Genomic DNA, 27870 nt, shown 5'->3' on the forward strand with positions numbered 1-27870 from the left:
TAAACTAAATTTGGGCAGGGTGATTGAGCAAACGAAAGGGGACTTCCGCAGGTGGGACGTGCTCTCGCTGTCATTGGCGGGGAGGGTACAGACTGAAAATGACAGTCCTCCCAAGATTGCTGTTTCAGTGTCTCCCAATCTTTATCCCCAAGGCATTTTTCAGGAAAATGAACGTGGCGATCTTGGGGTTTTTATATGGGCTGGGAAAGCGCCGAGGGTGAAGAAGGTCCTTCTTGAGCGCGGACACGGGGAGGGAGGCTTGGCCCTTCCAAACTTTATTAATTACTACTGGGCGGTGTGGTGATATGTATTAGGGATAGTATGGTACCTGTGAAGCCGAGAGGCTATTAGCTGACAGGTCCCGGGTCCTGGTTGGATCTGCCGCCTGCTGGCTCCGCCCTGAAGGCGAGTATAAGAGCTCGAGTTCTCCCAGCAGCCGCATTCTGTAACTGAGCTGCTGGGGAACAAGTCTTGCTTAATAAAGCCTCAATTGATTTAATCTCTTCTCAACTTGAGTGAGTAATTGTTGCGCTACAGGCGGCTAATATTTCGATGGTTAGGAAGTGGGTAGTGATGGAGGATGGGTAGTGAAGGTGTGGGAATGGGTAGAGGCGGCATCGTGTAAGAGCACGAGTCTGGAGGCTCTGTTGACGGCACCTCTGCTGTTCTCGCCGGCTCGGTACTCCAAGCCCAGTGGTAGTGGCACCCCTGAGAGTGTGGGGGAAATGGAGGCAGCATATGAGACTGGAGGAGAGGTCAGTGTGGTCACCAATCTGTGACAATCACCAGTTCGCTCTGGGGGGCTGTACAGGGGCTTTAGGAGGTGGCAGCGGGCAGGGATTGAGAGATTTGGGAACCTTTTCATTGAGGAGGTTTCCTGAGCCTGGAGGAGCTAGAGGAGGAGTTTGAGTTACCTGGTGGGAACGGATTTCAGTACCTGCGGTTACGGGACTTTATCCGGTGGCAGGTTCCAAGCTTCCCTTGCCTCCCTCTAAGGGGACTACAGGATAAGGTGATGTCAAAAACAGGGGTTGGGGAGGGGTCTCAGAAATATATAAGAAATTGATAGAGTGGGAAGGGGTCCCAATCAGGGAGGTGAAGAGGAAGTGGGAAAACGAGTTGTGTGTGTGTGTGTGTGGGGGAGGGGGGGGTGGGGGGGGAGTTGGAAGTTGGGCTATGGGAGAAGACACTAAAAAGAATCAATGCATCCTCGCCATGTGCCAGGCTTAGCCTGATCCAGTTCAAGGTGATCCATAGGGCTCATCCACAGGGGCTGGTTTAGCACACTGGGCTAAATCGCTGGCTTTTAAAACAGACCAAGGCAGGCCAGCAGCACGATTCAATTCCCGTACCAGCCTCCCCGAACAGGCGCCGGAATGTGGCGACTAGGGGCTTTTCACAGTAACTTCATTGAAGCCTACACATGACAATAAGCGATTTTCATTTTCATATGACTGTGGCCCGGATGAGTAGGTTTTTTGAGGAGGTGGAGGACAGGTGTGGGCGGTGTGGGGGAAGTCCGGCGAATCACGTACATATGTTTTGAGCGTGTCCGAAGTTGAGGGGATTCTGGCAGGGATTTGCGAACGTCATATCAGAGGTCCTGGAAGGGAGGGTTACTCCGAGTCCAGAGATGGCAATATTTGGGGTGTCGGAAGATCCGGGAGCTCAGGGGGGAGAAAGGCTGACGTCTTGGTCTTTGCCTCCCTGGTGGCCTGGAGACGGATTTTGCTGGGATGGAGGGACTTGGAGCCTCCAAAGTCGGGGGTGTGGGTCAGCGACATGGCAGAGTTTCTCAGGCTAGAGAAGATTAAGTTCGCCTTAAGGGGTTCAATACAGGGGTTCGCTCGGAGGTGGCAGTCGTTTGTCGGCTTCTTTAAGGAAAACTGACTGTCAGCAGAAGGGGGAGGGAACGGGGGTGGGTGGGTGGGGGGGAAGGGGAGGCATGGACGTGGAGAATAAGGGCAGGGAATCTAATATATGGGTAGTTAGGAGTTAGGGCGGGGGGGGGGAAGTTGGGTACGTTACTGTAGGGTTTTTGCGTGTGTCGGACCGTTCTGTTATTTAGAATGTTAATATGTTAAATTTTAAAATTATAAATGCCTCAATAAAATGTTTCCTAAAAAAAACTAAAGCTGCTGTGTGGAGTCCTCCACCTTCTAAGAGGCGCCTTGAACATGAGAATCCACCCTCCATTTAAAGTGAGATGCTCCTGCGGTCAAGTAGCTGAAAGCTTCTCATCTTCCTTTCAGGAGTCTGTGATGTGAGCAAGGTCTAATGGTAAATTCTGACTTTTGCACGCCACATTGCTCCAGACGTGTTTTGGACTGGTGTGCTTTCTCACGAGCATAATGGACAATCAGGAGTGGTGGGGGGGGGGGATTCCGGTCAGGCCTTCATTTACATCCCATTAGGGAGTGCCAGCCTCCAGTGGGAATTCTGATTCACCATGGTGGGCACCAGAGGAACATCCTGCCGGAAATTCATGTCGGTGTGAAACCGAATTTTGGAACCCTGTCGAAATCTACCAGCCTCCCCCTCAACCATCGGATGAGAGCATGGACGAATGATGCCCTTTGTGCTTTATCTGGACCTTGGATTAGGCTAGATTGGTCTGGTAATGTTTTGTCCATGGGTTTTGAAATTCAAGGGAATACAGCTTTAGATGCTGTGCAGATTTTAAAGATGGCACTGCAGTAACCACTTTTTTTCGAAGAGTCTTCCCACACCTGTCAAGTTTCGGCAGGCTCCCACAGTGATGGCAGTCCAAACTTCTTTGTCTTTAGTTTTGTGCAGCGATTTACTCAATAAACTACTCTGGGCCTTCCCTGCAATTTGGGAAGATTTTTGGGTGCTTTGGCTGAGGTTTTTAAACCTTCTGATTTGTTTTTGTGCTTTCTTACCATGAGCTCGGCCACAAAGTTATATGGTGCTGATTCTGAGCCCGGCTTTCAGAAACTGGCTGTTCTAGCTTTCTTTTACAGCGCTGAACCTCTTGAAACTAGTCCTGGCTTAGATCTAAATTTCCTGCTCACCCCTGCTAGGTCTTTTGACTCTGCAATCTGTGGGCATGCGCAATAGACCACCACTAGATTTTGTGGAGTCTTCAGCTGCACACTGAATATTTTTCTCTGCCTTTCTTCTTTCAATCCTGACATGGAAATTATTTCAGGCAATCTCCCTCTGTCTCCACTTTCAGTGCTTCAGTCAACCAGAATGCTGCTCTTTTAGTTTTTTAGCTTTTGAATTTCTGCTCCACCTTCTCTGAGGTTCTGAGCTTTGTATATATCTGCAGAGAGTCTTGAATGGCTGATCATTAAGTGTTTATTGATAACACATAACAATGTGCATAGGAGCCACGATGTGGAGATGCCGGCGTTGGACTGGGGTGAGCACAGTACGAAGTCTTACAACACCAGGTTAAAGTCCAACAGGTTTGTTTCGATGTCACTAGCTTTCGGAGCGCTGCTCCTTCCTCAGGTGAATGCAGAGGTGTGTTCCAGAAACATATATATAGACAGAGTCAAAGATGCCAGACAATGCTTGGAATGCGAGCATTAGCAGGGGTTTGGAGGCCTCTCCTGCTGCATGTCCTTTGGGCAGGGTGGTGCGGATACTCTGGCAGTGAAGCTTGGCCCAGATGGCAGTGCCAGCGGGCACAGGCGGTGCCAAGCTGGCATTTCTTGCGCATACCAATCGGGCCGGGGTTGCCTGGTGTGCGTGTTGGGGGTGGGGCGAGGCGGGCCGGGGACCCTTCCATATTGCGTTCGGGCTGGGGGGGGGGGGCACATCGGGTGTTGTTTTGGGGACCTTGGAGATCAGGACATTTTAAATGGTGTCCAGATTTCACACTACAAGGGGAATTCCAGCGAGCGGAGCTCCCCACTGTACAAAACGGGGCTATGTGTGGCCTTGGTCATTCAGACCCTTTAATAGCCATGTGTTTCTCAGCACTGCGAGTGCCAGGAAACATGCGGCTGAACGCACACGCTCCGGGACTTAGTTCCCTTTTGGGAGAACCGCGCCCTATATGTAGTTCCTTCTTTAAATCACACAATGTTTTGGCCTCAACTACTTTATGTAGCTTAGCACAGGCACACTCCTGCTCCTCTCCGGCCAGCTCAAGGGCTCTTTACTCGAATGGAATGAGGTTCTTCAGCTCAGGAAGGACTCCGGTCGACTGTGCTCATTCCCGTCAATTGTGCTCAAGCTTGTCCTGCAATGAGACAGATGGGGAGACTATTGGCAGGATGCATGCTGGGTCACATGGCATGGATGCCTCGCCTGTGTGGTTGGCGAGTGAGAGCTGGGATGTGATGAGGAGCCGCTGGGGGTGGGGGGGATAAGGAAGGATGTGGGAGGGTGGTGATGGGACCCTGTGAGTTAGTAGTGAGTTAGCTCCCAGTTGAAGGAAGATGGATGTGTGAATGGGTGCGTGGTGATAAATGAGAAGATAGCTTTACAAGGAGGTAATTCATTTTTTTCCTGCACTGGATAGCCATGCACCTGTGCAGCAAACTGGTGCTCATTAATGCTACCACCGCCTCTCCTGCAGGCTGGTGACCTTGCTGGAAGGCCTTCTGCCCATTTGCAGGTAGAGGGCACCCTGCCTCTGCCCCACCCTATTAAGTATCATGGTTAGAGCTCCGTCCAAGAACCTCAGAGTTGTCATCCTGGCCGTGAAAGGGCCTGTGCTGTGCTGCACTGTTCTATGTTCTATGCTTGAAGATACAACGCGATTTCTTGCGATGACACCGGAAGGATACTCACTAGTTGTCTCACTGAAACCAACACTGTGCAAAAATATAGGAAGGTTCAGTCCCATACAGCAGATCAATTCTAAAACTACTCCTATCGCCTCAGTTCACAACCTAATATTGAAATATCAGAATGTTCAACAATATTGGCAGTTTCAAAGGAGCTGTAACAGTATACTTGCAGGAGAATGCAAGTCTATTAATTGATCTAGTACATTTTTCATAACGTAAATGCAAACGGCTACAAGATGAAACAGTTTTATGATTCCACGCTACAGAAACTGGAAAACCATCAGTGAAGGATACGCTATTCAATTCGGCATGTCGACAAACATGTGAGACATATTGGCCATCGTACCAGAAGCTTTCTGATATTCTTCAACAACTTCATCACTCACACATGGGGATAGATCAGACCTGAAGACTCACAAGTGATGGGTTCTCCATTTGGGAGACAATGGGCCAGATTCTGAGGCTATGTGCGGAGGATCCGTGGCATTTTACGTGGTAAAATATCAGCGGCGCCCTCACTGATGCTGCGTCCGATGAGGGGTGAGCAGCCGAGCCATTTGACACTCTCGGCATCCATGGAATAAACGGCTGGAGTATGGCCGGGTTCGTGGCCGAGCATGGGCACTGCGACGACCTGAAGCAGTCACACCATACAATATGGCGCCGGCCATGCGTGGCACAACCTGCCAGATAGTTTCCCCCTGGACACCCTCTCGCCGCCCCCTTGCCACCCCCCACCAGTTCCCACACCCCTCGCTGGGTTCAGGAGCTGAATTGCACCAGTTTTACGATCCCCTTTCCATCATAAAGCGTGATGCAATTCAGTGTTCCATGTCATGTTAATTTACGCATGGTGTAGAATACAAGGGAATCCTGCGATATGGCCGCCCGCCCGAGGTCCAGTGGCTTGCACCTCCTCCCTCCAGCATTGCAAATCGGCCCCAGCTCCACCCCACCACAAATCGACCCCCTTGTACTGCAAATTGGCCCTGAACCCCCCCCCCCCCTCCTCCTTTGCAGGCAGCCCCTCAACCCTGGATTGCCTGGGTGCCCCCCACCTCCAAGTAGGGGGCGACATGCCCTGCCCCTGGATCCGCTGTTTAGGGGGACCTCCCAAATACCCCTGTTATAGGAGGAACCCCCCCCCCCGGGTCTCCTGTGATAGGGGGACCCCCACAGACACCTGTGATAGGGGGAACCTCCCCCAGGACCCGTGATAGGGCGAACCCCTCCCAGATCTCTTTCCTATCTTTGATGTGGTCAATGTTTACAAACACTTAGGCCACTGAAGCTGAAGGGATATGAATGGATCAAAGCTGGATTGTTTTTACGAACTGTCAATCATAGACCACTACTGGAAAGCTACGAATGGCCTACAGATAGTTGATCTGTGGGGATCAGACACAAGCACAGCTGCTCTCAATCATGGAATGGACACCTGGAGCTGCAAGTTACATATTACAGCTATAATGCTTCCCACTGCCCCTAACTGGACTGCTCCCTATCTTCTAGATAGGGGTCCCTTTTCTGAGGGGGGGGGGAGGGGAGTTCCTTTAGGCAGAGGGTCCCTGTGATTGGGGGTCTCCCTATCACAGGGATCCCTGTGGGGGTCTCCTTATCACAGGGGTCCCTGTGGGAGTCCCCTTATCACAGGGGGCTCTGTGGGGGGTTTCCCTATCACACAGGGCACTGCATGGGGGTTCTCCCTATCACAGGGGTCACTGTGTGGGGGTCTCCCTATCATAGGGGTCGCTTTTGGGGGGGTCTCCCTATCACAGGAGTGGCTGTGGGGGGGTCTCCCTATCGCAGCTGTCCTGGGGGGGCACCAAAAAAATCACAGGAGGGGGGAGCAGAGGCGCGCCGGACCTGTTAAATTGATGCAAATGGGTCATTCATGCCAATTGAGCATTCCGGGATGGAGAATCCAGCACAGTCTTTTGGCCATGTGTGAACAATGACAGAAGTTTTCGTCAAGAAGTGCGAGGCATGTCAAGGGCATATGCCAAGTTCGCACAAAGAGCCATTGATTCCACATGCAGTTCCTTTTCCATCCTTGGTCCAATTTCATCTGACCTCTCATGCCATGGCACTGACTTCATTGTATTCAGCTGCTTTACCAAATACCCCATTATTCGACAATTCCACAATATGTCAAGTGCAACTGTCGTGCACACTCTGAAGTGCTATTTTCAGTTTATTTGGTGTGCTTGGAGAGATCATTATGGATAACAGTCTGCAATTTATTCGTCAGCCAATTTCAAGATATGTGTGAGAAGTGGAATATTGATCACACTACTCAATACCCTCTATCTAACGGCCTAGCAGAACAAGTGATTGACATGGTGAATTTGCTCATTCCCAAATTTAGACAGACCACACAAGATCTACACATTGCAATGTTACATCTGAGAGCAACTCCTTTAAGTGCAACTATGTCATTACTGGCAGAGCTCGTGGGCGATATTCTCCACTCCTGCGCCGGTTGGGAGAATCGCCTGGACTGCCAAAATTTCCCGGGACGCCGGTCCGACGCCCTCCCGCGATTCTCCCAAGCGGCGGGAACGGCCCGGTCGAGTTCCACGGGCCGCAGTCCGGAGAATCGGCGGAGACACCCAAAATGGCGACTCTCCGGCACCCCCGCTATTCTCAGGCCCGGATGGGCCGAGCGGCCAGGCCAAAACAACGGGTTCCCCCCGGCGCCGTCCACACCTGGTAGCTGCCGTCGTGAACGGTGCGTGAACGCTGGGGGGGGGGGGCCTGCGAGGGGGCGAGGGGAGATCTTGCACCGGGGGGTACCTCAAATGTGGGGTGGCCCGCGATCGGTGCCCACCAATCGTCGGGCTGTCCTCTCTGAAGGAGGACCTCCTTCCTTCCACGGCCCCGCAAGATCCGTCCGCCATCTTCTTGCGTGGCGGTCTTAGAGAGGACGGCAACCACGCATGCGTGGATGACGGCAGTTATGCCGCATCATCTATGCGGCGCCGCCTTTACGCGGGCGACAAGGCCTGGCCTCGTGTCAGGGCCTGAATCGGTCGGGATCGGGGCCGTTTCGCGCCGTCGTGAACCTCGACGGCGTTCACGACGGCGCGGCCACTTCGGCGTGGGAGTGGAGTATCCCGCCCCATATATGGCAGACCAATGCAAACCAATTTACCTTCTCTAATCCATTCCACTCTGTGAACTAGAGAGCAACTTTTAAAACTACAAGAGAAGATGATCAATGTGTACAATAAAAATGCAGGTACAGAAATGTCAAGTTTATAGTTGGGAAAATTAGTTTGCGCCCACAGTCTCACAGAACATACATGGCAACCAGCCGATGTTACAATATTTGTTTGGAACTCAAGTCCTATGGATTCATTGCACAATAAGACACAACGGTGAGGTGTAACTTAGAATACATCAGATCCATTCTAGCTCCTCACCCACCATGCAGTACTATTGCATCCAGGTCAAGATCCAAAATGCAATCAGGAACAACAGTCAAGAATGGTAATCCCACAGATCACTGTGAGTAATTAAAGAAACCTCCAGAAAAGGTTAACATTACTGTATCTGCGGGTTACCTTTATGCTTTAGAGGCTCATAGATTTATTAGTTCTATGCACTTATGTCATGAATATGTACTGTGAATAGTTATACTTCTTTGGAAGGGGGGAAAGTATCGTTAAAAAGAAGGGTATGTTCTAATATGCCTTTAAGAGATGGTAGCATACCATCACTAGACGGGACATGTGTCTTGTTATCCAGCCTCAGTTTCACTTCAGCCTGGAGCAGAACAAAACAGACACATCCCTATTGCTGATGTTTTCAAGCTTTCTATCCATATATATTGGGCGGGATTCTGTGATCCTGAAGCTAAGTGTTAACGCCGTCGGAAACGCCGTCGAGAAACACGGCCTCATGATCAGCAATTCTGGCCCCTACAGGGGGCCACCACGGCACTGGAGCGATCCACGCCGCTCCAGCTGCTGATCCTGGCGTGGACTGGGCGGCGCGAGGTCCACGCATGTGCAATGTCACCGGCGCCAACGCGCGCATGCGCAGTGGCTCCCTTCTCCACGCTGGCCCCCACGCAACATGATGCAGGGCTACAGGGGCCGGCGCAGAAGAAAGGAGGCCCCAGCCAGAGAGGCCAGCCCGCCGATCGGTGGGCCCCGATCACGGATCAGGCCACATCGGAGGCCCCCCCGGGGTTGGACCCCCCTCCCCTCTCCCCCCGCCCCCCCCACAGGCCGCCCCCGGACCCTTCCATGCCGAGGTCCCGCTGGCTGAGAGCAGGTGTTAACGGGACTCGGGTTTTTTACGACGGCCGCTCGGCCCATCCCGGGCTGAGAATTGGAGAGGGGGCCGTGTAGAGCGCCCCCGACCAGCAGCACGCCGGCGCCAAAGGCACCAATCTTCTGCTCTGCGGAGTATCGCATCGGGGCGGTGTGGCGCAATTCGCACTCATCACGGGGATTCTCCGGCCCGACCCCGGGCTGAGAAAATCCCACCCATTGTTTTCACGTGCCTAGGTTAAATAAATGACACACAACATGTTTACACTTTCCTTTAAGTGATTGGTGCCTTAACATCATTATTAAAACAACAAAACCCACTGTTGCATTTATCCTATTTAAATTCATTTATCATAGAACATAGAACATAGAAAAATACAGCACAGAACAGGCCCTTCGGCCCACGATGTTGAGCCGAACCTTTGTCCTAGATTAATCATAGATTATCATTGAATTTACAGTGCAGAAGGAGGCCATTCGGCCCTTTGAGTCTGCACCGGCTCTTGGAACGAGCACCCTACCCAAACTCAACACTTCCACCCAACACCAAGGGCAATTTGGACATTAAGGGCAATTTATCTTTGGCCAATTCACCTAACCCGCACATCTTTGGACTGTGGGAGGAAACCGGAGCACCCGGAGGAAACCCACGCAGACACGGGGAGGACGTGCAGACTCCGCACAGACAGCGACCCAAGCCGGAATCGAACCTGGGACCCTGGAGCTGCGAAGCAATTGTGCTATCCACAATGCTACCGTGCTGCCCTTGAGAACAAATAAATCTACACTATCATTTTACTTTAATCCACGTACCTATCCAATAACTGCTTGAAGGTCCCTAATGTTTCCGACTCAACTACTTCCACAGGCAGTGCATTCCATGCCCCCACTACTCTCTGGGTAAAGAACCTACCTCTGATATCCCTCCTATATCTTCCACCTTTCACCTTAAATTTATGTCCCCTTGTAATGGTTTGTTCCACCCGGGGAAAAAGTCTCTGGCTGTCTACTCTATCTATTCCCCTGATCATCTTATAAACCTCTATCAAGTCGCCCCTCATCCTTCTCCGTTCTAATGAGAAAAGGCCTAGCACCCTCAACCTTTCCTCGTAAGACCTACTCTCCATTCCAGGCAACATCCTGGTAAATCTTCTTTGCACCTTTTCCAAAGCTTCCACATCCTTCCTAAAATGAGGTGACCAGAACTGTACACAGTACTCCAAATGTGGCCTTACCAAAGTTTTGTGCAGCTGCATCATCACCTCATGGCTCTTAAATTCAATCCCTCTGTTAATGAACGCGAGCACACCATAGGCCTTCTTCACAGCTCTATCCACTTGAGTGGCAACTTTCAAAGATGTATGAACATAGACCCCAAGATCTCTCTGCTCCTCCACATTGCCAAGAACTCTACCGTTAACCCTGTATTCCACATTCATATTTGTCCTTCCAAAATGGACAACCTCACACTTTTCAGGGTTAAACTCCATCTGCCACTTCTCAGCTCAGCTCTGCATCCTATCTATGTCTCTTTGCAGCCGACAACAGCCCTCCTTACTATCCACAACTCCACCAATCTTCGTATCGTCTGCAAATTTACTGACCCACCCTTCAACTCCCTCATCCAAGTCATTAATGAAAATCACAAACAGCAGAGGACCCAGAACTGATCCCTGCGGTACGCCACTGGTAACTGGGATCCAGGCTGAATATTTGCCATCCACCACCACTCTCTGACTTCTATCGGTTAGCCAGTTCGTTATCCAACTGGCCAAATTTCCCACTATCCCATGCCTCCTTACTTTCTGCATAAGCCTACCATGGGGAACTTTATCAAATGCCTTACTAAAATACATGTACACTACATCCACTGCTTTACCTTCATCCACATGCTTGGTCACCTCCTCAAAGAATTCAATAAGATTTGTAAGGCAAGACCTACCCCTCACAAATCCGTGCTGACTATCCCTAATCAAGCAGTGTCTTTCCAGATGCTCAGAAATCTTATCCTTCAGTACCCTTTCCATTACTTTGCCTACCACTGAAGTAAGACTAACTGGCCTGTAATTCCCAGGGTTATCCCTAGTCCCTTTTTTGAACAGGGGCACGACGTTCGCCACTCTCCAATCCCCTGGTACCACCCCTGTTGACAGTGAGGACGAAAAGATCATTGCCAACGGTTCTGCAATTTCATCTCTTGCTTCCCATAGAATCCTTGGATATATCCCGTCAGGCCCGGGAGACTTGTCTATCCTCAAGTTTTTCAAAATGCCCAACACATCTTCCTTCCTAACAAGTATTTCCTTGAGCTTACCAGTCTGTTTCACACTGTCCTCTCCAACAATATCGCCCCTCTCATTTGTAAATACAGAAGAAAAGTACTCGTTCAAGACCTCTCCTATCTCTTCAGACTCAATACACAATCTCCCGCTACAGTCCTTGATCGGACCTACCCTCGCTCTAGTCATTCTCATATTTCTCACATATGTGTAAAAGGCCTTGGGGTTTTCCTTGATCCTACCCGCCAAAGATTGTTCATGCCCTCTCTTAGCTCTCCTAATCCCTTTCTTCAGTTCCCTCCTGGCTATCTTGTATCCCTCCAATGCCCTGTCTGAACCTTGTTTCCTCAGCCTTACATAAGTCACCTTTTTCCTCTTAACAAGACATTCAACCTCTCTTGTCAACCATGGTTCCCTCACTCGACCATCTCTTCCCTGCCTGACAGGGACATACATATCAAGGACACGTAGCACCTGTTCCTTGAACAAGTTCCACATTTCACTTGTGTCCTTCCCTGCCAGCCTATGTTCCCAACTTATGCACTTCAATTCTTGTCTGACAACATCGTATTTACCCTTCCCCCAATTGTAAACCTTGCCCTGTTGCACGTACCTATCCCTCTCCATTACTAAAGTGAAAGTCACAGAATTGTGGTCACTATCTCCAAAATGCTCCCCCACTAACAAATCTATCACTTGCCCTGGCTCATTACCCAGTACTAAATCCAATATTGCCCCTCCTCTGGTCGGACAATCTACATACTGTGTTAGAAAAGCTTCCTGGACACACTGCACAAACACCACCCCATCCAAACTATTTGATCTAAAGAGTTTCCACTCAATATTTGGGAAGTTAAAGTCGCCCATGACCACTACCCTATGACTTCTGCACCTTTCCAAAATCTGTTTCCCAATCTGTTCCTCCACATCTCTGCTACTATTGGGGGGCCTATAGAAAACTCCTAACAAGGTGACTGCTCCTTTCCTATTTCTGACTTCAACCCATACTACCTCAATAGGGTGATACTCCTCGAACTGCCTTTCTGCAGCTGTTATACTATCTCTAATTAATAATGCCACCCCCCCCCCCCACCTCTTTTACCACCCTCCCTAATCTTATTGAAACATCTATAACCAGGGACCTCCAACAACCATTTCTGCCCCTCTTCTATCCAAGTTTCCGTGATGGCCAATCACTTGAAAGAACCTGATTCAATTGTCCTTCTAAAACAAAGGGAAAACAATCAAATCATTGGAGGTTTCTCATATAAGATTATGAAGGGAATAGATAGGATAGATGCGGGCAGGTTGTTTCCACTGGCGGGTGAAAGCAGAACTAGGGGGCATAGCCTCAAAATAAGGGGAAGTAGATTTAGGACTGAGTTTAGGAGGAACTTCTTCACCCAAAGGGTTGTGAATCTATGGAATTCCTTGCCCTGTGAAGCAGTAGAGGCTCCTTCATTAAATGTTTTTAAGATAAAGATAGATAGTTTTTTGAAGAATAAAGGGATTAAGGGTTATGGTGTTCGGGCCGGAAAGTGGAGCTGAGTCCACAAAAGATCAGCCATGATCTCATTGAATGGTGGAGCAGGCTCGAGGGGCCAGATGGCCTACTCCTGCTCCTAGTTCTTATGTTCTTATGTTCTCTCCAAGTCACTCGCACCTTGACTTGAAAATCACCGCTCCTTCACTGTTGCTAAGTCAAAATTCTAGAACTCGCGGTGTGCCTATCTAACAAGGATTGCTGCAGGTCAAGAAGGCAGCTAACCATCACCTCAAGGGCATTAGGGATGGGCAATAAATGTGTGCAATGCCCAAAACCCCTAAATTAATTTTTAAAAAGCATTTAACCTTTTAAGCTATGGTACGATATACTTCTAGTTAATCTGCGCTTTTCCTTTACAGTACTATCTTTCCTGAGATTTGGAGCACAAAATTGAATACAGTGCTCTAGATGCGGTCTAACCAAAGTGCAGTAGAACTTAAACATTCTTAACTCCTGCGTTCCAACTCCTTCAAGGTAAAGGTCAATATTCCAGTAGCTCTTTTATTTATGTTTTTTCACCTGTCTGCCAGCTTTTAATGCTTTCATGATTTATACAAATGGGTACCCAAATTCCATTACCCCTTCATAGCTCCCTGCCTCTCACCATTAAAAACTTTTTCAATTTGTCTTTCTCAGACCCAATGGATAAGCTGACATTTCCACACTTTGAAGGGGGCATCCTCTGCATTTTGTTCAATTTATATTATTACACCAATAAACGAGCTGTCCTTTATCTGTAGCTACAGTACATGCATAGCAGCAAATGCAGATCCACACTTTAACCGGACAAGAATGAATTATTCTGTTTAACCTGATGCATACTATATATGTATAGTAATCTACTTCTACAGTACCAAAGTGATTTATTCCCTGTTACCTGATGCATACTGCACTGGTACAGAAGCTATCGCTGTGCCGAACATGAGCTAAATTATATTAAAAAGGCATACATGATTCTCTTTTACCTTGTGTATATTGTACATGTACCGGAGCTGAAACATGGGCTGCAGTGTAACATATTCTGGCATTATGTAAATCCATTGTGATGTGACTGCAAAGCATTCCACTTTATAAACTGGCAGTTGTAACCTGCCCCCAATATTATACATTTCCCTCAATATTGCAAATGCAGATATTAAAAACCTTTTTCACAAATGCCTGCCTCACTGTAAAATATTGATATTACAGAGAGAGAGAGGCGGTGATGCATATACAGTTCAGGAGATAGAAATAGGGATTGTGAGGAAAAAAATGAGTGAGGTAGGGAAATAAATTGATAAAGAAGGAAAGGAGAGATACAATAGAAAAATAGAATGATAGAAATAAAAATGGAGAAATAGTGGATGAAATACAAATTGATGTAATATTAAAGAGAGATAAGAAAGTGAGCTGAGGAAAAGAAGTGAAAAAACAGGTGGAGCAAGAGATGTAGGGGAGAGATAGTGAAAAAAAGACAAAATAGCATAAAAGAGATAAATTAAGGGAGAGGCAGAAATAAATAGAGATTGCTTCTTTGTATGTGCGTTATAGTTATCCATTCACCTCTGGGATATTGTGAGGCTGACCTGTGGTATTAGCGCTTACCATATGGATGTCTTGATCCTGAACAGGCTTGAGCTGAAGCAGCTGGAATTCATCCTCACACTCTGACCCACATCCTAGCAAAGGAGCAACCTTCAGCACACTGGCGCCAATCGCCTTCTATAGCAGGACCATGTGATATTGATGAGTATCCAGTCAATGAGAATGTCAGCTGTGATTAATTCTTTTTTCACAGTGCAAGAGCAGCAGCTCCATTCCTGTATGCAGTCATATTAATACTGGCTTGTAATAGGATTAACTATAGATGAGAAGGACAAATAATATGAAGATTATGTGAATAATAAATCATATTTTTTGTTATTGCTTTCATAACTACATGAAGCATTCCCTTCTGAATTTTAATATATGGCGTATGGCAAAAAAAAAACATTTAAGTGACACTTGCAATATAATACACAGGATCCAAGGCAAGTGCTGAGAGTTCACTTATTCAAAAACAGCAAAAGAAAACACACTCGCCTCAGCATTCATCGTTCCTTCAAAGTCCCATAAATCTCCCTTTCCCATTCAAAACCCTTCAAAAGCAAAAGAAGTAATTTTGACTTTGACTGATAATGTAAAAAGATTGGTCGTGATTCTTTCACCTGTCATGAACTTAAATGGAAATGAAAATCAGGAAAAATATTAAATGGATGCCTGAATCAGTCGTGGCAATTTTCCACCAAAATCAAACCATTACCTCCAAATTATTTCAGTCAGAATAGTGTTCCCTCCTGTTCTGAAAGTGTCAAATCCTGTCGGGCTACAGTTCCCTAGTTGTCCTCCAACACATCACCAAAGTGGGTATTTTTTATCTAAATAATGAGTGGCTGCTGGCTATTTAACAACAAGGGCATCATTCTGGGCTTGTTCTTTTTCAAGCTGATGCCTACATATGCACTCCTGCCAACAGCCACATGAAAATAATCAGGAATAGAAACCCTAGCTGATTTTTCTCTCACGAGCCCAGATGTTGTTTAATAATAATAATCGCTTATTGCCACAGAAGTTACTGTGAAAAGCGCCTAGTCGCCATATTACGGCACCTGTTCGGGGAGGCCGGTACAGGAATTGAACCTGCGCTGCTGGCATTGTTCTGCTTTGCAAGCCAGCTATTTAGCTCACAGTGCTAAACCAGCCCCTATCAATCATTCCTCCAGTTTAGATCAGATACAGCATGGCTGAACATTGGGCAAAGAAAATCCTTTTCTGCATGGTTCAGTAGCACACCAAGAAATGCATTTATCTCATGAGGCAGTGGGGAAGCAACCATCACCTTTTAAGGTAATTTTCCCTCTCTTAATCTTTGGTATTTTTCTATCTATATTTCATGTCATCACTGACATAGACAACTGACGGAACTGCAGCTCTTGTGTCTTGCGTCAATTTCATGCTAAAATTCCTCATACCTCATACCTCAGGTGTGAGTTTGTGTCTGGTCTCAGTTCAATATATGTTCAAGAGTTTGCACATGACATTGGAAATTGAACCTGTGTAGAATCATAAGTATTCCATCAGCTGTCTATTCTGCAGAACAGCAAATTGACTGACCCTGTACCACATATAGCACCAATGTTTGCATGTGAGGACCACATTGCATAACAATTGGAACACATGGTGGCTTAATGACCAATTACCAACATTTTATTCATTTATGGGCAAGGTCAGCATTTATTGCCCTTGCCTAGTTGCCCTCGACAGGGTGAGACACTGAACCACTGCAGTCTATGTTTTGAAGGTAACCATATAATGGTGAAAATAAGAGCACTGTCCACTTGATAACAGCAGCCCACCTTCCAATCAGAGGCCTAGCAACTCAGCAACCTTGGCAGCACCAACTCTAGCAGTGGCCACTGTTCAGGCTGAAGGATAAGGAAGTCTCAATGATGAAGCACCTCAAAGAGAAGGTAGGTGTCTGTGAAGAAGCTGCTGCCAGACGGGCAGGTCCTGGCAATTAGGGGAGGAGGTCATATTCTGGCACCTTAGTTATCGAAGCAGCCATTGCTACCGGGGGACGTGGGTGGGGGGGTGGGGGCGGGCGGGGGGGGGGGGGGGGGGGGGGTTGGTGGGGGAGACGGCCTCCGTAAACTGTGGCGCAGCCATTAAAGCCACCAGGAACCTGCTGGGAGGCCATCAGGCTTGACTGTTCCAAACCATTTTGTCTTTAAACGCAGCCCATTGTCCCGTTACAGGTTTATCTGAGGTATATCTGGATTGGATTGGATTGGATTTATTGTCACCTGTATTGAGGTACAGTGAAAAGTATTGTTCTGCGTACAGTCCAGGCAGATCGTACCATATATGAAAAACATAGGACATACATAAATAGTCAATGTAAATACATAGACAAAGGCATCGGGTGAGCATATGAAGTGTAGTACTACTCAGTAGAGAAGATGTGTGAAGAGATCAGTTCAGTCCATAAGAGGGTAATTCAGGAGTCTGGTAACAGCGGGGAAGAAGCTATTTTTGAACCTGTTCATGCGTGTTCTCAGACATTTGTACCTCCTGCCCGATTGAAGAGGTTGGAAGAGAGAATAACCCTGGAGGGAAGGGTCTTTAATGATGCTGCCCGCTTTCCCAAGGCAGTGCGAGGTGTAGACAGAGTCAATGAATGGGAGGCAGTTTCACTTGATGGACTGGGCTGTGTTCACGACTCTCGGTTCTTCTTACGGTCTTCAGCTGAGCAGTTGCCATACCAGGCTGTGCATCTGTAAAAATTGGTAATAATCAATGTAGACATGCCGAATTTCCTTAGTTTCCTGAGGAAGTAAAGGCACTGTTGTGCTTTCTTGGTCGTAGCATCAATGCGGGTCGACCAGGACAGATTGTTGGTGATGTGCACACCTATGAATTTGAAGCTGTCAACCATCTCCACCTCAGCACCATTGATTCTGACAGGGACGTGTAGCATAATTCGCTTCCTGAAGTCAATGACCAGCTCCTTAGTCTTGCTGACGTTGAGGGAGAGATAGTTGTCATTACACCATGCCACTAGGTTCTCCGCCTCCCTCTTTTTTAATAAATTTAGAGTATCCAATTATTTTCTTTTTCAATTAAGGGGCAATTTAGTGTGGCCAATCCACCTAACCTGCCCATCTTTGGGTTGTGTGGGTGAAACCCACGCAGACATGGGGAGAATGTGCAAACTCTACACGGATTCTCTATCTCCCTCCTGTACTCTGCAAATTCATTGTTCGAGATCCGGCCCACTATGGTCGTATCATCAGCAAACTTGTAGATGGAGTTAGAGACAAATTTTGCCACACAGTCATTGTAATGTTCTTGTCGGATGGCCTGATTTATATTATAAGAACACTTGTAGCTAAAGCTATAAGTGATTTGTTAACATTAATTGTGGGTAAATTATACACAATATAACAGATGAATCACAGTAAGATAAAGGACAAGTAACCTCTCTCCAGCTTCCTCCATCCTGACTGAGGGGTCAGCTGACACTAACATTCACTTATATATTAATGAGACTCCTAGTGGTCAGTCGGTGAATTGCAACACAATCATGATATCACTACAGTCAATAAAAGCAAATTACTGCGGATGCTGCAATCTGGAACGAAAGAGAAAATGCTGGAAAATCTCAGCAGCTCTGGCAGCATCTGTAGGGAGAGAAAAGAGATAAAGTTTCCGGTACGATGACTCTTTGTCAAAGCTAACAGACAGAGAAAGTGGGAAATATTTATACTGTGGAGTGAGAATGAAAGATGAGTCATAGCCACAGAAACCCAAGGAAACCGGGTGCTAATGGCCACAGAAACCAAGGGGAAAGAATGCTAATGGCAGTCCCCAGAGAGGACAAAAGATGTGAAAGGTCAAACAGCAGGGAAACTAACATCAGAGGGTGAACTGTAGATGTGGGGGGAGTGGAAGGGGGAAGCAAATAGGAGAAAGGTGAAGGAAAGGTGGATAAGATTGGTGGGGGAGGAATTAAATATATATTAAGAAAGAAAGAAATGGTAAAAGACAGTTAAAATGAAATGAAGACAAATGGGTCGAGGTGGGGTAGAGCTGATCATCTGAAGTTGTTGAATTCGATGTTCAGGCCAGAAGGCTGTAGCGTGCCTAACCGGAAGATGAGATGTTGCTCCTCCAGTTTGCGTTGAGCTTCACTGGAACATTGCAGCAGGAAAAGAACAGACATGTGGGCATGGGAGCAGGGTCTTTTGTTAAAATGGCAAGCAACGGGAAGGTCAGGGTCCTGAATGCGCACAGACCAAAGATGCTCAGCAAAGCGATCACCCAGTCCGATATAGAGGAGGCCACATTGGGAGCAGCGAATGCAGTAGACCAAATTGGAAGAGATGCAAGTGAAACGTTGCTTAACCTGGAAGTGTGTTTTGGGCCTACGTATTATGCCTGGTGCTTCTTTGGCACCGGTATGATGATGATCTTCTTGAAGCAGGTGGGGACCCCGGAACGGAGTAGGGAGAGGTTGAATATGCCCGCGAACACAGTTGGTCCGCGCAGGATCTGAGTGCACGACCAGGGAATCCTTCAGGACCCCTTGCTTTCCGAGGGTTCACTTTCAAGGAGGCCCATCTGACTGCGGAACTTGTGACAGCAGTTATGGGTGTGTCCGAGGCTGCTGGGGCAGTTGACAGCAGTTTGATGATTTCCTGCTCGAAATGAGCACAGAATGCATTGAGTTCATCGGGGAGGGGTGCGCTAGTGCCGGAGATTCTATTTGGCATGGCTTTGTAACCTGTTATGTTGTTTAAGTCTTGCTACAACCAATGAGAGTCTGTGTCGTTAGGTTGTGACTAGCTTAGTCTGGTATTGTCTGTTCTTAATCAACTGAAATTAGCCCTCCCCCAATTAATTATTTTTATTTTGGATTGCTTTGTGTTCTTTTCCATAGCTACCCTGAACCTTATGATAATGTGACCACTGCCCACTAAATGTTCCTCTACTGTCACTTGATCCACTTGGCCCAGCTCATACCCTAGAACCAGATTCACCAATGCCACTTTCCTTGTTGGGCTGGTAATATACTGATCCAGAAAATACTTCTGAATACACTTCAGAGACTTTTCGTCTCTTTGTCCTTCACTCTCAGTCTATATTAAGGTAATTAAAGCCCCTCCCATTATAGCTTAAAACATTTTACACCTCACTGTAAATTTCCTTGCAAATCTGTTCCTCTATATCTTTTACGATAGAAAGCGACCAATAGTGTATTGGTACCCCTATTATTTCTTAGCTCCAACCAAGTAGATCTGTCCTTGATCTCTCCAGGACATCCTCTCTTTACAGTATTGTAATATTCTTCTTCATTGATACTAATAGCCATCCTCCTTTCTTTCCTGAACATCTTATATCAAGAAAATTTAGAATGCATTGCTGCCATTTTTTGAGCCAGGTCAACATTTTCGCCACGGTATTATATTCCCCATATTATCTGTGTCTGCAGGCCATTTACTACACCCCATGTGTTCACATACATCCACTACTTTAGACATTTGCATTCCCACTTACTCTGGTCCTCCTCAGCCAGTGGTAGTACTGGTGTAACAATCAGTTTCATACCCAGTATAGACAATATTGTACAGTTTGAGTCAATTCTGCAGCACACCACCAGTGCAGATAAGAAGTTAGCAACTTCTACTGTTTTATAAGGCCACGAAGGAATCCACACAGAGTATTCAAAGAAATGTAGCTTATTTACAATGACTTTAATACATCACACGATAGATCCCAGCTGGATCTGCCTTGCCGGTGCCTAACTAGCCAGCTTTATATACCATACAACTATACATTGTTTAGAGGTCCCCCACCCCCTTAATGAGGGAGCTCGTATTCTGCAAGGTTCATGAGGAAGTTAATTGTTCCCACCCTATAAGATACTTGCCTGTTATAACATACTACATCCGTAATCTATAACTGAGAGTTGGAACACACCAAATACAAAGTAGCAGCCTTGGAAAATGATGTGATATTCATGCAACCATCAATTATGCTGATATTAATGAGCTCAAGAAGAATGGTCATAATTTCAATTCCATAGCAACAACAAACCACTTCCTTCCTTCTGCAATAATCACCCTGCAAGATGAACGGACATCGCGCGACAATCACCAGGCAGGAATATTCCCTTCCAGCTGGGGAACACATCAGCAGTCAAGGGCATTCAGCCTCTGATCTTCGGGTAAGCGTTCTCTAAGGCGGCCTTCAGGACGCGCGACAACGCAGAATCGCTGAACAGAAACTGATAGCCAAGTTCAGCACACATGAGTACGGCCTCAACCGGGACCTTGGATTCATGTTGCATTACATTCACCCCCCCACCATCTAGCCTGGGCTTGCGAAATCCTACCAACTGTCCTGGCTTGAGATAATTCACACCTCTTTAACCTGTGATTATCCCTCTCTCCAGTCGCTCCGACTGGATCTGTAAAGACTTAATTACCTGCAATTAAGTAATTGAATGCGATTCAAAGTATCATCTTGCATCTTTGAATTTGTCTATATATATGTTTCTGGATCCACCCTTCATTCACCTGAGGAAGGAGCTGTGCTCCGAAAGCTAGTGATTCGAAACAAACCTGTTGGACTTTAACCTGGTGTTGTAAAACTTCTTACTGTGCTCACCCCAGTCCAACTCCGGCATCTCCACACCCTGCAAGGATGAGAGGTTAAACCTAAGGGGCGGGATTCTCCATTTCTGAGAATAAAGGCTGGATTCTCCGTTTCAGAGGCTAAGTGCTGACGCCCCTGATTCGGTCAAAAAAAGGGATTCTCCAACCGATCGCCGATTATGATATCGGCGTCGGCAACGGAAAATCCCGCCCTCCCTCTCTAAATCTCTCTGGATCCTGACATCTCTCTCTTTTAAGATGCTCCTTAAACCCTATTTCTTTGACCAAGCTTCAGGTTATCTGCCCCAATATCTCTGTCTGCAGCTTGATGTCAATTTTGTGTTAATGTTCCTTTAAAGTGCCTTGGGATGTATTGTTACATTAAAGGCATGACATAAATGTAAGATGGTCTTGACCCTAACACATTAATGATATACGTGGTCATTGTATTGACAGCAATAATTTCTAGGTTTTAGAAGCTAATGTAGGAAGAAGGAAGAGCTTGTAGAGCAGCAAAGATTCCCTGAACTTCCCCAACACACCCTGTGGTTTAACAATCTTTTGGTGCTTATCACTTTGTTTATCATTTAACATCAACTCATTTTAATTCAAAACTCAGTGGCAGGATCCAAAACCCTGAGCTGTTTAGTACTCAATTCACAATGAAATGAAGTTTACTGTCCATTACTGAACTCCATATTTAATATGGAGATCCTCGTTTAATAATTAGCTCACTGTTAAACACCTGGCTCCCTGTTTAACACAAATTATAATTTAATGTGGAACTTAACAGCTGAGTCTGTCTACCAGCTTCGTCACGTCGGTCGCGAAAACAAGCGGCCCGGTTAGATCACGGCTAAGGCCGAAATTGCGACCCACGCCAGGCAGCGATTGGTTTCCGATTTACTGGACCACTCCAGTTGGTGAGATCTGGATCCCGCCATGGCATGCCGAGAAACCGGTAGCACCGATTAAGTCCAATCGTCCAAAAGTCCAAGACTCGCTTCTGTGGCTATTAGCACCCCGCTTCCCTGGGTTTCTGTGGCTATGACTCATCTTTAGTCTCACTCCACAGTATAAATATTTCCCACTTTCTCTGTCTTTAGCTTTGACAAAGGGTCATCTGGACTCAAAATGTTAGCTCTTTTCTCTCCCTACAGATGCTGCCAGACCTGCTGAGATTTTCCAGCATTTTCTCTTTGGTTTCAGATTCCAGCATCCGCAGTAATTTGCTTTTATTAAGTCCAATCGCCATACCATTAACGCAAAGGATCCCTTATCAAACGGTCACCCATGATCTAACCATCTCACCAGCGAGCGGATATGTTTAGTACACCTATGTACAAAGGTGTAGCCAGCGGAATTGCTGCTGTGGGGATCCAAGGAGGTGAGTAGCCATCTTCATAATCGGGCAGTCAGCCTGGGGGCACTAGGGCCGCTGCCGCAGTGCGCGGGGGGCTGGCTTCCATCGATGCGGGGGGGGGGGTCACCTCTGGGCTGGAGGAGTGGGTGGTCCAGCGTCCATGGGCCCGACATGCCACCCCCCGGATTGTGCCCCAACACCAGCTGCTGCCAGTGTGTCCCACCAAGCATCCCTGTGACAGAGCGCTGTCCGTGGTAATATGGAGACGGTCACTTTAACTCCCACTCATCTTGGCGACCACAGGCCACACAGCCGAAGGCTATTGCTGATAGGGAATTGGCAATTCTCGTAAGGGGAGCACCTTACAGCTCCCAAGTGGCTGCAGTTTGTGTGTACTCTGTGCTCCTTGCTTTTGGCTGCAAAACTGCGTGAAGACCTGGTTTTGTTTGCTGCTGCCTTTTGTGCTTCTGAAGCCTGGAATGAGGCAATGGAAAGCTGTAAGTAAGCCTACTACCAGTCTGAAGAAGGGGAAGAGGTGCTTTCTCTCGCTTCTGCTATGCTTTCTGTTACTGTGACTTCAGGTACTGCTACTGGAAGCTGCTAGAGGGAGAGAGAGAAGAGGAAGCCTGGCTGTTACTGCGATACCTGGGCCTGTGATTCTGCTTGCAGCTGCCCTTCTGCTTCTTTGAACTGGAGTGAGGCAAGGGGAGGATTTTGGCTGGCCTGTTCCCAGGCTGAAGATGGAGGTGGGGTTGTTATTGCAGTTTGTTGATATATTCGTTGGAATATTTTGTTTATTGACTTTTGCCTGTTTATTGACTTATGTCTGGAACTGTGTGTCATCTGTACATGCTCCCTGTGTTCCTGTCACCCAGTCCGAGAGCTGGGTGGTGTTGGGAGACGAGATGCTAGTATTGCAGGGAAGGAGTGATGGCTGCCCGGTTAGATTGAGCAACTCGAAGGTTGTGTCAGGATGCCTACTGGTGACGTTTTGTGTTAGTGGCTATCTGCTGCTCCTGGTTTCTGAGCCGTGCAGGTTGCTGCTATGCTTAGTATCGTGTTATTGTTGATTCTTTTTCTCAACTAGCGGCTGTGTGCTTGCGAGTTGCAGCCCCTCCTGCTTCTGCAGTCCGGAGTTTGGCTAGCTACCCATGCTGGTGAAGGGGAGGGTTGTTCTCTCTCCCCCTTCCGCCTTGTTCCATGCCAACATTGGGCGCCCTTCCACTGGATGTGGGGCTGATGCTGGGGCCGGGGTGGGATGAGGGGTGGGAGGTGGAAGGGGGGGGGAGCGTGCGCTGGTTCAGGTGCTGGTGGCTTTTTTTTAAATTGGTCGTTTATCTGTTCTGTTTCTGGTGTAAAGTTGGTATTTTCATTGTACTGTTGCCTGTTTTGTTGTTTCTATGTTTGCACTGTATTTTGCCTCGACTTTTGTGCAATGACATTGGGCTGGATTCTCCGCTGTCGGGATTCTCCGCTGCGCCGGCAGCATGGGGATTTCCCGATGACGTGGAGCTGCCCTCAATGGGAAACCACATTGTCCAGCTGGCAAGCCAGACAATCTCAAGAGCGCGATTCTGGCCCGGCGGGATGGAGAAACCTGCCCGTTTTTCTTGGGCTGAACTGTGCCCCCGCTTGGGAGGGGAGGGGTGTTCTATCTCTCTTTTCTGCCATAGCTTGTGTCGGTGTGCCCTTTTCTGGTGGACTGTTCGCTTAGATACTCCTTCACACACACACTCTTGCCGACATGCACGTACTGTTTTCTAAACGCATGCTTTCCATACATGCGTTGGCCGCCTTTCCATTGATGTGGGGCTGCTGCTGGGGTGGGGGTGGGGGGGGGGGGGGGGTTGGGCGTGCGCTGGCTTGGATGCTGGTAGTTTTATTATTTTGTTGACTGTTTATTGGGTTTTGTCGATCGTGAATAGTGGGTAATTTTCGTATATTGTTATTTGCTCTGTAATGTGCTTTCAATGAACTGTTATTAAACTAAAATATACCCAAGTACTGTTGCCTTTTTTATCTACTGTAAATATGGCAATCAATGAGGTTGCCCTTCTTCCTTTGGATACCTATATTATATTGCTCAGAGTCGCCAGGTATCAAATGATACCACCACAAGGTTCAACCGGATCACGATCAAAGAGCCAAACACCAGTTAGTTAGTTCAAGATCAAGGGTACTTTATTTACACACACAATTAATCATGCAACATAAACACTACTAGTTAAACTACACCTATCAACTATGACAACCTGTACTTATGTTCAGGCACCCGGCTTAGGTCAGAGGAACAGTGGCCGATGTTCGATTCTAGGTCTATTGGTTCTGTAGAAGTAACTGCTGCTCAGCTGGGCTCATCCGTCTGGCAGCGGGCGTTGAACTTGAACTTGCTTCTGGTGTTGCTGCACTTGGAAGTAGATGTTGCTGGAGTGCCAGGTCCAAGAGAGGCCGAACACATGGTGGTCTCTTTTTTTATCCTTGGGGGTTTTCGTGCTCTTTTGGGCGGTCCTTCAGTTTGGACCCCACTAATTGGGTATTTCTTGATCACTGTGTTTGATTCAAACCAATAAAGGGGCGGGTGCCTTGATGGCTTGGCGTGTCCTAAGCGGTCATTGACCCCGTTGTTTACGCTTCCCGAGTACAGGGAGTGGCGCCGAAATGTCTGGGATTGTATCGGTCGCTCAAGTATCAGTCCTTTGTCTGGCGGAGATGGGCCATCAAATGCTAATCGGTTGGGGGTTTTGATATCGTCTGGATTCCTCACTCACAAATATACATTCAGGCTCTGAGCCTGCCTGAATCTCACATTGCCCATTTTTCCCATTATGCTTTGCGACCTTCCCTGTTCCTTATTGTAAGGGGCCATCCCAGATGGCTACAGTACATTCCCGTGGGTAGGCGTGCCATGTAGCAGATGGTTGTTACTGCCTAGCATCCCAATCAGGCTGTGAGGCCTGGACACTTTTCTGAAGTCCGGAGGCATCAACATCATAAAGGCAGCAGCCAACATTCTAACACCCAAGAGCTGGGCCACACCACTGGGGACATCCCTGCGTTCAGAGGGTGTGTGGGTGGACCGGGGAGGGGACCAGCGCCCGGTCAGGTAATATTTCCAGTGACTGAGGCACAGCATCAGGGCTCAGTTGTCTAGGCCCCTGTCGGGTCCTGGCGTTCTTGTGCAGGGCGTGTTGGATGGCACCATGAGGGATAACCGGGGATGTAAGGGTGGGGGAGGCCTGGAGAACCCACGGGTCAGGGCTGGAAGCCAGAGTTGATTGACAGTCTCTCACCCTCTCCAATTCCTTACAGATGTCACATTATGGATGGCATTGTTGACCCCGCAGAAGCTTCCCTCGCAGTGCTGCTGGCAGTCCACACACTGGAGAAGGCGGCAGCAGCAGCGTCAACAGAGGCCCGAGATGGTGGCCCATGTACAGGGCCTCACCCCACACCCTGACGATCAAGCCGCCATTCAGGCCATGGAGGGACCCAGCGGGGGAGGCTGGCGATGGCCCAAGGTGTACAGGCGTCGCAGGTCTTTCGAATTGATGTCGGACAGCGTGTGCTGCAGGAGACTCCGTCTCAACAAGGGGATGGTGTGGACATCGCACTACGTGGAGGAGGAGGATACCTGCTCCCGGTATCCATCAAGATCACTGCAGCCCTGAACATTTACGCATCGAGATCATTCCAGGGCTCGAGCGAGGAATTGTGCTGAATTTTGAGAGGGTACAGCTACTTCACACTAACCCGCAGTGCGCCTACGTAGCGTACCCCGATGACCGGCAAGACACAGTCTCCCTCAGGGACCTGGCACCTGCTGGTTCCACCCCCCCCTCCAACCCGGTGCCCCCCCCCTCCAACCCGGTGCCCCCCCCCCCCCCCCCCCCACCCCCAGCAGACCCCACCACAGCCTCCCTCTCTGGGACAATCCGTCCTCCCCTTGCTCACACACGGGGATGAAGAGGATTTCTACACACTCCCGGAGTCACTGAAGACCAAGCCGCCGCTGGAGTCGCCACCAGCACTGCTTTACGGTGAGGCCCCTGTACTACAGGTATGGGGGTAGATCCCTGCCTGCTGGCTCCGCCCAGTAGGCGGAGTATAAATATGTGTGCTCCCAGTACAGCAGCCATTTTGTCAGCTGCTGTAGGAGGCCACACATCTCAGTGTAATAAAGCCTCGATTACATCCTACTCTCGTCTTTGTGGAATTGATCGTGCATCACAGCTCTTGGCTGAGAGGCACATAAAGTGGCAGGCCTTGCCAAAAAGTGTGACGTGGGGCTCACACTGACTCCGTAGCGGTGGACAACCCCCATCGCCTCTATTAAATATCACCAAGTGTTTCAGATCTGTGACCTTTCATCAAAGCTGGGAAAGCCAGAAATGTAATCGGTTTTGAGCAAATGAAGGGCCACAAGGTGGGAAAAGGAACAAAAGGGAAGGTCTATGATAGGGTGGAGGGCAGGAGAGAAACTTGCAGTGGGGGAGGGAGGATCCAATAGTCATGGGCCATGTAGGTACTGACAACATAAACAGGACAAGAAAGGAGGTTCTGCATAGTCAGTATGAATATGTGGCTCAAAGACTGGTGTGGGAGAAATGGATTCTGGTTTGTGGGGCACTGGCAGCAATACTGGAAAAGTGGGATACGTACCGTTGGGATGGTCTACACCTGAACTGTGCACGGGCCAATGTTCTAGTAAGTTACACAACTAGAGTTGTAGAGAGAGTTTTAAACTGTACTGGCAGCAAGGGATATAATTTGGGAGATAGGCAAGGCAAGAGAGAAAGATACTAATATGGGGAATGATAAACAGGCTGTGATGGGAAGGGACAGAGAGTACAAATCTAAGAGTAATTTAGCGGGTAAGCCTAGCTGCTACAAACTTAAAAGGACAAAATTAAAGGCTTTGTATCTGAACACACATAGCATTAGAAACAAGATAGCTGAACTGCAAATGAAAACTAAGAAATATGATGTGATAGGCATGGATTGGGACCTGAATATTGAAAGAAGGACAGGCGGCTGGATTCTCCGATTTTGAGACTAAGTGCAGATGCCGGCGTGGAAACATTGGCGTTTCACGACAGAAAAACCCGTGCAACAGCTGCACCGATTCAGCAACTTTAAATAGGCTAGCACCATCGCCACGTGGAACGCAATCAATTCCATGCAATACGGTGCCAGATTCGTCGGGTCCGTGATTGGCGCACATGAGGCTCACACGCCACAGCTGCACTTAAACGATCCATCCGCCCGCACACACTGTCCCAGCCAACAGGGTGGCTGGAAGGAGAGCAGCACCACGGTTCAGGGACGCTGAGCTGGACACCCTCATGGACGCCGTGGAGGAGAGAGGAATGATCCTGTACCCCGGCCCGGGAAGAAGGCTGCCCGCCGTTAGGCGTGCCTGGGCGCAGGTGGCAGAGGCAGTCAGCGCCGTGGGCAACGTC

General features: G+C 48.1%; 1 protein-coding gene across 5 annotated transcripts in view; it reads right to left on the reverse strand.

Moving 5' to 3' along the window:
- The window catches only part of ptpn5 (protein tyrosine phosphatase non-receptor type 5), a 296571-nt gene that overhangs the window by 151030 nt on the left and 117671 nt on the right, over window positions 1–27870 (reverse strand). The window contains exon 1 of one of the 5 annotated variants that reach the window (XM_072518943.1): window positions 14459–14612. The exons of 2 other annotated variants lie outside the window; for them this stretch is intronic. The gene's annotated coding sequence lies outside the window, so the exon portion shown is untranslated. Of the gene's footprint in view, window positions 1–14458; window positions 14613–27870 lie in introns of those variants that run through there. 2 more of the 5 variants (XM_072518942.1, XM_072518939.1) reach the window with 2 other exon arrangements.

The sequence above is a fragment of the Scyliorhinus torazame genome, chromosome 10 (assembly GCF_047496885.1).
Source record: "Scyliorhinus torazame isolate Kashiwa2021f chromosome 10, sScyTor2.1, whole genome shotgun sequence".
Taxonomy (NCBI): Eukaryota; Metazoa; Chordata; class Chondrichthyes; order Carcharhiniformes; family Scyliorhinidae; genus Scyliorhinus; species Scyliorhinus torazame.